At 43.4% G+C, this 9,753-nt stretch overlaps 1 protein-coding gene across 3 annotated transcripts in view; it reads right to left on the bottom strand.

Annotated features, from left to right (window-relative positions):
- Window positions 1-9,753, bottom strand: part of ST3GAL6 (ST3 beta-galactoside alpha-2,3-sialyltransferase 6) — a 51,675-nt gene that overhangs the window by 32,899 nt on the left and 9,023 nt on the right. The window lies entirely within an intron of this gene.

Below are 9,753 nucleotides of genomic sequence, written 5' to 3'. Positions count from 1 at the left end.
AATAATAAAACACACATTAGATAACACAGTCTTGATGGAAAGATCATAGAATGGCCCAGGGTTGAAAAGGACCTTAATGATGATCCAGTTCCAACCCCTCTGCCAAAATCCAACCCACCAGATCAGGCTGCCCAGTGCCCCATCCAGGCTTAATGAACACATCCAGGGATGAAGCATCCACAGTGTCCCTGTGCAGCCTGTTCCAGAGCCTCATCACTCCCTGAATAAATAGTTTCTTCCTAATATCTAATCTAAATTTTTCCTCTTTTAGTTTAAAGCCATTCCCCCTTGTCCTATCATCATTATTAGGCTGCAATTTCCCCAGCTCTGTTATACTCTCTTGGATTTAATACCTAAGGCTTTAGCCAGCCTTCAGATGGACTCCTATTTATACATTACACACTCTAATTGTCAACCCGTACCCAATAGAACAAAACACAAAGGGTATGGGAGGTCTGAGTCCATGCAGGCTCCTCCCACACTCTGCAGGGCCAACACGGCTCCTTTTCAGACCATTTTTTCCCTTTTCCTTCAGATCTTCTTCCAGAAAGACGAATACAAACAAGTCAGAAATACAGGAATACAAACAAGTCTTGTAACGTGCTCTGGGGGCTGGAGTTCAAGTCCTTTTCTCCTTATACCTCAGTATGCAAAACTGAAAAGGTTTCTGTTGCTTAGGACAGCTGCTCCTCCTGAAGAAATAAAGCATGATAGTTTTGCCTCTCCAGGTCCTTTTAAGTGAGCAAACAGACAAAAGAAAAAACACATATACTATACAAAGCTTGAGAAAACAGAAAACTGTTAACAAGACAAACCCAACCATAACATCACTTGCGCATTCACAGCCAGCGGTGTTATCTCAGGAGCGCCTGCAGAATCAGAGGCTCAAGGTCAAGTCCTTTGGTTACCCAGATAAAAAAGGTGGGAAGAGATAGAAGGAAAAAAAAAAAAAAAGCTGAAAATAGCTAAATTAGGCAGGTCTCAAAATGGTTCAGTTACAAACCATATCAGATCACCAGATTTTCCCCAGAGACCACAATCGATCTTGATAAAGAAGGAACAATCAGAGAACTTTACCATCTGTATGATACACGCACATTCAGGTACACCTGTCTTGTAACAATACTAGAGTGTTCAAAACACCCAGCTCTGGTTGATTTAGAGCTAGGGACTTAATCCTAGCTCTCACAAAAGTGACTGGGAACCACGCAACTGAATCTACCAGTCAGTTTGTGGATATTACATTATACAGATTCGCATGGAATAAATAGGCAAGCAATGAGGTGTGAGCATGCTTGTGCTAGCATACAGAATGGAAGTTTTATCTTCACTGAAATAATGCACAAAACATACATGCAGCCATAGCTCCAAGAAAACTGTGGTCACTGTTTTTCACTGTGCTGCCTTTAATCTTGCCTCAGCTGCTTAAAAATAACAATATCAGCAAACATCATGCACACCCCCACAACCGAAAACTAGCTTTTTGGGATGGTATCTTCCCCTAACAGCAGAGCTGGCACGTCTGTCTGCTGTGGCACATATGTGCCAATGGAGAGCTTGAGAATGTAGAAGCAGGAATGTAGCAAAACAAGTCAGTGAAAAGCATAAAGCTAAATTAATTGAGAGAGTGGGGGAACGGAGGCAAGTGGTAGCACTTACCCCACACTGCTAGCAGAGTCTTGGAAGCTTCCCAGGGCAGTGATCCTGACAGATCAGAAGTAAGCAAGCTTCGGGACATCAACAGTTTCAGCAGCTTATTTGATAACATGAATGCCTAACATTTCCAGTAATCTCAATTCAGCACTGCAATGAATATATTAATGTTGCCTTTGGGTCATGAAAGTTAATCAGAAAACTCACCCTACCTGCTAACTACTAAAAACTAAATCAAAAGAGACGCTGTGAAATTGGAGAAGTTTAAATATTGCAAGTATTAGGGGTTTTTTTTCCCCAAGAGCTTTCTTTACACATGGCTTCATTTTCTTGCCACTAAAGCTCAAAAATATTTCCAACAACACCACACATGGTAAGAAAAGCTCAAACAGCAACCTCATGGCTGAGAGTGCTTTGTGGGTGTAAAGTGTTTTTGAGCTAACAAAGAACGGTTGTACAGGTAGCAGCAGAGTGCCTGCGGGCTTTCAGTGCTTTGTTTCATTTCTTAAATGTGTGCATAGGAAAAGCCACCAAATACAATTCTCAAACAGTACTTAACCTGAGCATTTCCACTGCTACAAGATTCATACCATAGTTGAAAGACACAGTACTAAAGAACACGTAATGCAGAACGTGAAATCTTACTGATGTTTGCTGAATGGGAAAAGTTACTTAAAAGTCTACATTTCAGAATAAAATCAGTTCGTATCACAATGCATTCTTCACTCATTAAGATATTAAAAGTAAAAAAGGATGTTCTTCAAAACTCATGAGCTTTCACTGATGTAGCTGTAGCTGACTTCAGCATTAGGAGTACCACTAATTGCATGTTTCCTTAGACAATACTGAAGCCAAATTCACAATAAGAACTGAGGGCAAAGATGTGGGCAAAAAGACAAATTCAGAACCGGAATTGTTCACAGCACAGCTGTGTTGGTTGTTACACAGGAGCTCAGCTCTTAAAGAATACTTCACACGAGTTTATTTACATGTTTCTGTGTCATAGTTACAGTGACATGGTGCTATAAAGTGACACTACACCACCCCATGCTGCAGTGCTGACTATTAGGGGCAGTCAGCCTGCGCTGGCTTTCTGTGCCCTGATTTATGCACCTTTGTTTCCTTGCCTGTACATAAGGAAAGCTAATTACCTCTGATGGTAATCTTCAGTTGCCATCTGTCTGAGAGGAAAGCTGCCTAAATCAGTCAGTAGGGAATGCTGGGAAGGCTTATATGCTTTTCTCAGTGCTACACAGATCCCTTCATCCCCCAAAACATGAATATTTATGTATCAGCATTTGGGACGTTTGCTTCTGAAGAGGAGAGTCACCCCTAAAATCACAGCGGCCTAGAGGAGTGTTTCACCCTACCACACACTCTCACGTCCTCACAGTCCTCCTACTCCTGCCATAGCTTCAACACCTACCACCCCTGCTGAGAGCCCTCAGGCACAAAATGCATGCAGGCCAGCTCTCTTGGTGGGATGGCCGCAGGCACACAGTCCTGTCCTTCCCACAGCACCCTACCTTCACACCCCGTGCTCACTGCCAGTCATCAGCTCCTGGCATAGCTTTCGCTTGTTACTTTCTCAGCCAGTTCTGGTCTGCTGGAAGTGAAACAGCACCTATTACTGCTGTATGATTCTCAGTTTCCACAGCTGTTCAAAGCTACAACAAAACAAGCAGGATCTTTCTCAGGGCTGTGATATTTTTAAACATGTTAGCTATCCTTCCCTACCCGATCTTTGCTAAGCATCACATTTTACAAGGGCTATATGTGTACAGAAGATAAGAGCAGCAGGTGAGCCAGCCCCATGACAGCACACAGCTCACCTCCCTGCCAGTCACAGCAGCACCATGGACTTCCCACAGCACGGATCTGCTCCCCTGTAACCAAACCTGAACTTCATGGCATATTCCCACAGCAGTGTAGTCTGATGTTTATTTCAGCATACAGCTAGAAATCCCCAGAGCAAGGTATGCTGTATGCAGGAACAACTGCATCATCTATCTATGTCATTTCCTTGCTGCTCTTAGCACATGGAACCCAGCTCAGCTTCCAGCATCACCAAGACCTATCACACTGCTATTCATGCACTGCGCAGAACGCCATTAGAGCATGAAATGCAGTACAGTAATAGGCGCTTTGTGCTGCTACACCACAAACGTTTGGAGCACGAAATGAAATTTATGCAATCATATTCTGCATGCATATGCACCTATCCTTGCTTTCCTTATAGAGCTTTGGAGCCCCTTTGGCTAATTTCAGACAAATCTGCCAGGAGATCATAGGATCATAGAATCATTAAGGTTGACAAAGACCTCCAAGATTATTTAGTCCAACCATCAGCCCATCATCACCGTGGCCACATCTCTCAGTGCCACAGAACTTCACGTATTTGAGACCTCCACAAGTTTTGTTACCAAGCAGCTCTGTAGAACAAAGAAACCCTCTAAGCTTGTCTTCCATTAAAGATCAAAAATTCTACCTACAAAAATACATCAGAAACTCAACTATTTCTGCTTGTCACATAATTGCGTTGCAGAAAAGTCCATATTTCCTCAATACTGTTGCCTGAATTTAAGCATTTTAAATGCCACTTTTAGACACTTACTAAGTGGCATTAGTTGAGTTCAGTCATTCAACTTAAAAAATAAGAAGAAGAAGACACCAACCATTTGTAATAAGAAATAAGTCCTGTGAAATCCAAAGAATAAGATGTATGTTCTATTTTACTTCAGTGCCCTTTGCAAGGAAGCTCTGAGCAGCATTCCTCATTTAAATCAGAAATCTTTAAAGACAAAAACATCTATGTCCCAAGTTGAAAACAATAAACGGCATGTCTTCAACACAGAAGGAATGAAAACAGCTATTCCACTTAAATTGCTCCAATTAAGATCACAGAATCAAAGAATGGCTTGGGTGATGAAGTAACAGTATTATGTTAACACGTTTTGCAAGAAAAAAAAGTCAGTCTTCAGAAACTGTATTCACTGTTATTTCTGTATTTACTGTAGTTCAGAAACTGTAAAAATGTTATTTGTATTGCCAGTATCTGAACCAGCTGTCTAGGTCACAACTCAGCGTACACATCTGGCCTGTGCTCCGCAACACAAGCTGAGCAGCATGGGCAGGAGAAACACACAGCTACGTCAGACCTGCCTGCCTCCAGTAGCAGCAGCAGGAGATGCTATTTAGGGAGAGCACACAGCAGACACTTTGCGGTCCATTCCCTTCCTACACATAGAGGATTTACAACTGCTCTGCAGAGGAGCTGGAGGATACATCCTTGCCCACCCATTTTAGCATCCTTTTGTGAACCTGCCAACATCTACAGTTGGGAATTGCACAGAAAAAGGAGAGGACAACCACCAAAGGAGACTGCAGAGATACTGCAACATCAGAGCCGCTGAATCACGTGGCAGATCACTACCAAGTTCCTCTGAGAACTGGGGATTAAAATCATCACAGGCAGTTACAAAACTAGTGGATGTGGGTGGGAAGGACAGCCTACACACCCTTCCAGATCTTCAGCCGAGGCAAAAATTGTCTCCTTGTCTCATTAAATATTGCAAAACGTCTGGGCAAGTAGAGCAAGCTGTAGTTTTCCCTTAACTCTTTTCAGTGAAAAACAGGCTTTTCTCAGTTAACTGAACGAGAAAGCAGTAACTTGTCTGCACACGGGGCATGACCAAGACTAGCAACCACATGCTAGCAAGCCTTGTGCACGTTCACCATATGGACAAATCCTAACTTGCTCTGGTGTTTCATTAAGTGGATTTAATATCGTGTTTCCACTTAATCTTGTGCAAATTTTATGTTCAAACAAACCCTACAGGGTATCTCTCATCTACACCACTAACCCTGCTCCTGGTTTCAACTCCACACATCAGCTGCAGACTATCTGAAGCACTATGGAGATTGAGCTGATAGCGTTTCCAAGGAGCTCAAACATGACATTGATGGAGGACATAGACAGGCAGGTTCAAGAACTTCAGAGAGACAGGAAATATCTATTTTAATTACCACAAGATGAGCAAGGTCATGGTTTTATTCAGCAACAGCAGCTCTTAAGCTGTCACATACCCTCCTCTCTTCCCATTATAGAACAAAAATCTGCAAGTTCCTTCCCTTTCGTGTCCCTCGCTTCATGCTGGGGTGCTGGCAGGACTCTTCCCCTAAGATCATTTCTCCCACACAGGTCATCACGTAGCCAAAAAAAACTGCATCAGCACAACACAGAGCAGCAAAATGAGTCTGCACAGAAAGGAGCTGCATAAGTCAACAACTACAGTGGAAAGGAGGAAAAAAAAGATGTATCAGAGGCACAACCTCCATTCCTTTCTCACCCTGGGAAAAGGGACTCCTCCTCCCCTGCCTCCTGTATGATACTTTACACAGGCACACACACATCATTTACCATTAAACAGCCACTCTGTATGCATATTTCCACTGCCTACCTCTGTCAGGGCTCTGCCTGAGCTGATGATATGCCCCTCACACCATTCTCATTTCACTGCTGGCCAGAGGGCTTTGAGAAAAGTGGTAGTGCAAGCAAGCAGCACCAAGCTACTGCTGTGCAAGAGAAACACCAGCCTGCAGATCCAGCTTAACAAAAAGCTGCTCTGAGCTCTGCAGCAGCTGATCTTCATTTTCACATTTCCATCTCATACTCTCAAGGGTGAGAAAACATTGTTTTAAAAGAGAGTTGAAGGGCCTATGGAAATCTAAGACTGCTAGTCACCCATTTCCCAAACAGCTTTCTGTTGGCCAGTGTCCCAAAAGAAAGCAATACTGCTAAGAAAATGGTAACTTGCAGTCTGAACCAACAGATGTTAAGGAGAGCTTCACTGATGTAGTCAGAACTTCATTTAATTCCTGCCTGGTCTTACAACCAGCTCCTTGGTTACTCCATCCCTCCTCCTAAAGGAGGGAGGATCAGCTTTGTGGCTTCTCAAGTTTTCCAGCTCTTCCTCCCCAGCCAGGGCACATGGGGGCTATTCAATTTTTTGCCTTGCTCCTCCTGGCTCCCCACGGATGCTGGAATGTAAAGAATAGCTCCAGTACAATGCACTCGGGTTTTACTGCTGCTGCCAGGGCTGGGAGTGGAACAACACAAACAGTTACACAGAGACTTCAGTTATTATTCAGGGGACGCTTCAAATTCACCCATTCTGTAGCAGTGCTGTAAAGGATCTTCCTGTTGAGATACCAACGTTTCAGTTTTGCCCTCAAGAGTAAGTTATGAATGCATTCAGAACACTGAGGAGCTACTTCACCCCAACAAAATGAATTTTAAGGACGTGATGTTTTAAAGGTGATAAATACTGAACACGGCATTACTGAAGAGTCTTGCCACAATCTGCATGTACATTTATTCAAAAGGCAGCAATACCACAAGCAAGCTCTGTGTTTCTATTTTTATTTAACAGCACACACACCAGTGAACGCTGCCTATCACTCCTCAGCCCTTCAAGCTTTCTGCACAAAGACCAGGTACTGATAGCAGTGATTGAAACACCGAACCACAAAGTGCAGCAGATTAATTTCAATGCACTGCGGAAAGGTGACCTGCAAAGGCAACAGCAGCTTGCACGTGGTGTTTCCCTCCAACCTCAGCAACCACCGTGAAAAGCTGAGGGTTCAGATTCTTCTGTAGGATGAGAATAAAAGGCAGATAGGAAGATTTAACACTTACAGAAGTTCACACACCATTAAGGGGGAAGGGAAAGAAGAAAAAAAGTTGTATTTCATTTCTCCCTGAAGATTACAAATAGTAGAGAGTTAGTAATATGTAATATTGCAGAAGTAGAAGCAGAAAGAAAACTGGATTAATGAGAAAGTTGAGGGTTTTTCTTGTTCTGCTGCTAAGCTCTTGTGCTTTTTTGCAAACAGATAGCAGAAAATAGAAATTCTGAAATAGACCAAAAAACCCTCTATACTCAGTTACCTCAGATTAATTTCCCAGTATTTTTCACCACCTTCTTTGTAAGGCTAGCACAAATAAAGAACATATTACTTAAATGAATGACAGCTGAGCTGTCACAATCTCAGTAAATTAAACTCTTAAAAACACAATGCATATTTCCATTTGTTATGCTATAATTCTGTAAGCTTCTGTAAGAAAAGATATCTGAAGAAGCATTTCAAGTTATCCGGAATCTGTTCCTAAAACAGCCTTAACATGTGGGGCCAGAGTAGAGTATCTCATTCTCTTACATTAATTAAAAAATAAAATAAATCAGGCTTGTAGTTAAAATAACCTGGATCTTCAGGCACAAAGATTAACAAAACAATATCCTGTGCTACACCGCAAGACATACATGGAAAATAAAGAGTTTTTCCTTACAGACCCCTTTGAGGCAATGGTGTGGACAGCCTCGTGGAGACTGACAGCAGTCTTCAAGTTACATCTGTAAGGGATCCATCGGATTTGTATCCTCTTCCAGACAAAGCACCTGAATCAGAATGCCCAGCAACACGTGAAGGTACACACAGAAGGTAGAAAACCACAAACCAGCCAAGGCAGACTTGGGAGAGCTCTTCCTTCTGGTTTGGAAGGACAGATCAGTCTTTTATTGAGAGATATTTATCAGAACACCTGGAAACCATCACCAAAAATGGGAGCAGGATAAAAAGACACTCATGGTACACGGAAGGCATCACAAAGACAACTGTTCTTCCTGACAAAAATGAGCACACGAAGAAAGCTATCACGCGAAACCCTCTAAGACCATCTCTGCTTGTAACTTTTCAAAAGTCTGAGGAGAAAGTAAAGGAGAAGGACCTTGAGTGCTTGGCTCTCTGTGAATGGGATCATTCACTATGTGGGCCACTGCATTTTCCTTTTGAGGGAGGCAACACCCATATGTAATTTCTAAAGCCTCTATTTAGCAGCGCACATGGTAGATATCAAAGCAATGCCTTGCCCACCTCCTTGTCTAACCAAAACATCGTAACTCACCTATTTCCTTCCACCTTTACAGTTCGTGCCCTTGTGATCCCACAGATAGCTCTGGGGTCTCGCTGCCCTGCCCTGTCCCACCCTGCAGCCACTCCATGGGCACTGCCCCAGAGCAGCTGTCCTGCTTCGGGCAGAGGAGTGCCTGGATACTGGGAGCCTCAGGGGGTGGCTCATATATTCCACATGCAGAAAGGGTCTCTCACAGCCAGAAAGACCCTCGGGGAGATCATGGGACCTATCCCGTGGTCCTTATTGCTGCTGGTTTTTTTTCATAGGCAGTTATCATAGGCCTGAAGAGTGACCTTACTGACTGCTTCAGCTCAGCAGACGCAGATGCAAGCACCTCACCAGGCCAGACAGAAAGATCCATGGATTTATTTCACGTAGGTGGGAAGAAAAACAAAGCTATCGCTGGTGCAATCTTACATACATATAGACATATTTTTCCTTCAAAAACATCACATCTGTGACCTAATCAGGTAGGAATATTTTCTTCTCCTGAAATGGGTTGGTAAGAAGCCGCGCTCATGCACATTTCCTCTGTCTCCATGCCCTCCTTGAACTTAGTTTTCAAAATTTTGGACTGACAGGTCTGGTACAACCACATTCTCTACATTAGAAACTGTGTATGTTGTTACACACGTTGAATTTTATACCATCCAGCAGCAGGAGTTGCCGGGTTACACCAAGTAATCTCATCCCATTGCACAGCCCTTCTGACATAGCTCTGCAGCCACGTTGTTCCTATGAATAGCTCTGCATAGGGTCAGTAAAGGAGGAGACACCAAACAAACGAGGTTTCAGCAGGGTAACAGGAGCTCAACGTGCACACAAAGCAACAGATAACTCCCAGCAGCCTTGACTCCAACTGCGGATCAGGAAGAATTCCTGCTCCTCTCTATGGAAATTTTAAGTCGAGGAAGAGCAGCGGAGCTGAACGCACGGTTTTCAGCAGCTGAAATAGAAACATCGACCCCACTGCTGAATAATAACTCAGCACAATAACCCGGAGACTCTGAAAAGCAGGCAGCACGAAGCTCCCACGGCACGTTCCCTCCACCACAAGCACACACACACACAAGCACTAACTAATGGCTTCGCGCAGCTCAAGGCAGAGGCACCTACACAGCCATTGT

The sequence above is a fragment of the Meleagris gallopavo genome, chromosome 1 (genome assembly GCF_000146605.3).
Source record: "Meleagris gallopavo isolate NT-WF06-2002-E0010 breed Aviagen turkey brand Nicholas breeding stock chromosome 1, Turkey_5.1, whole genome shotgun sequence".
NCBI lineage: Eukaryota > Metazoa > Chordata > Aves > Galliformes > Phasianidae > Meleagris > Meleagris gallopavo.
Note: the sequence above shows the minus strand (reverse complement) of the source record. Positions and strands in the feature narration are given on the sequence as shown.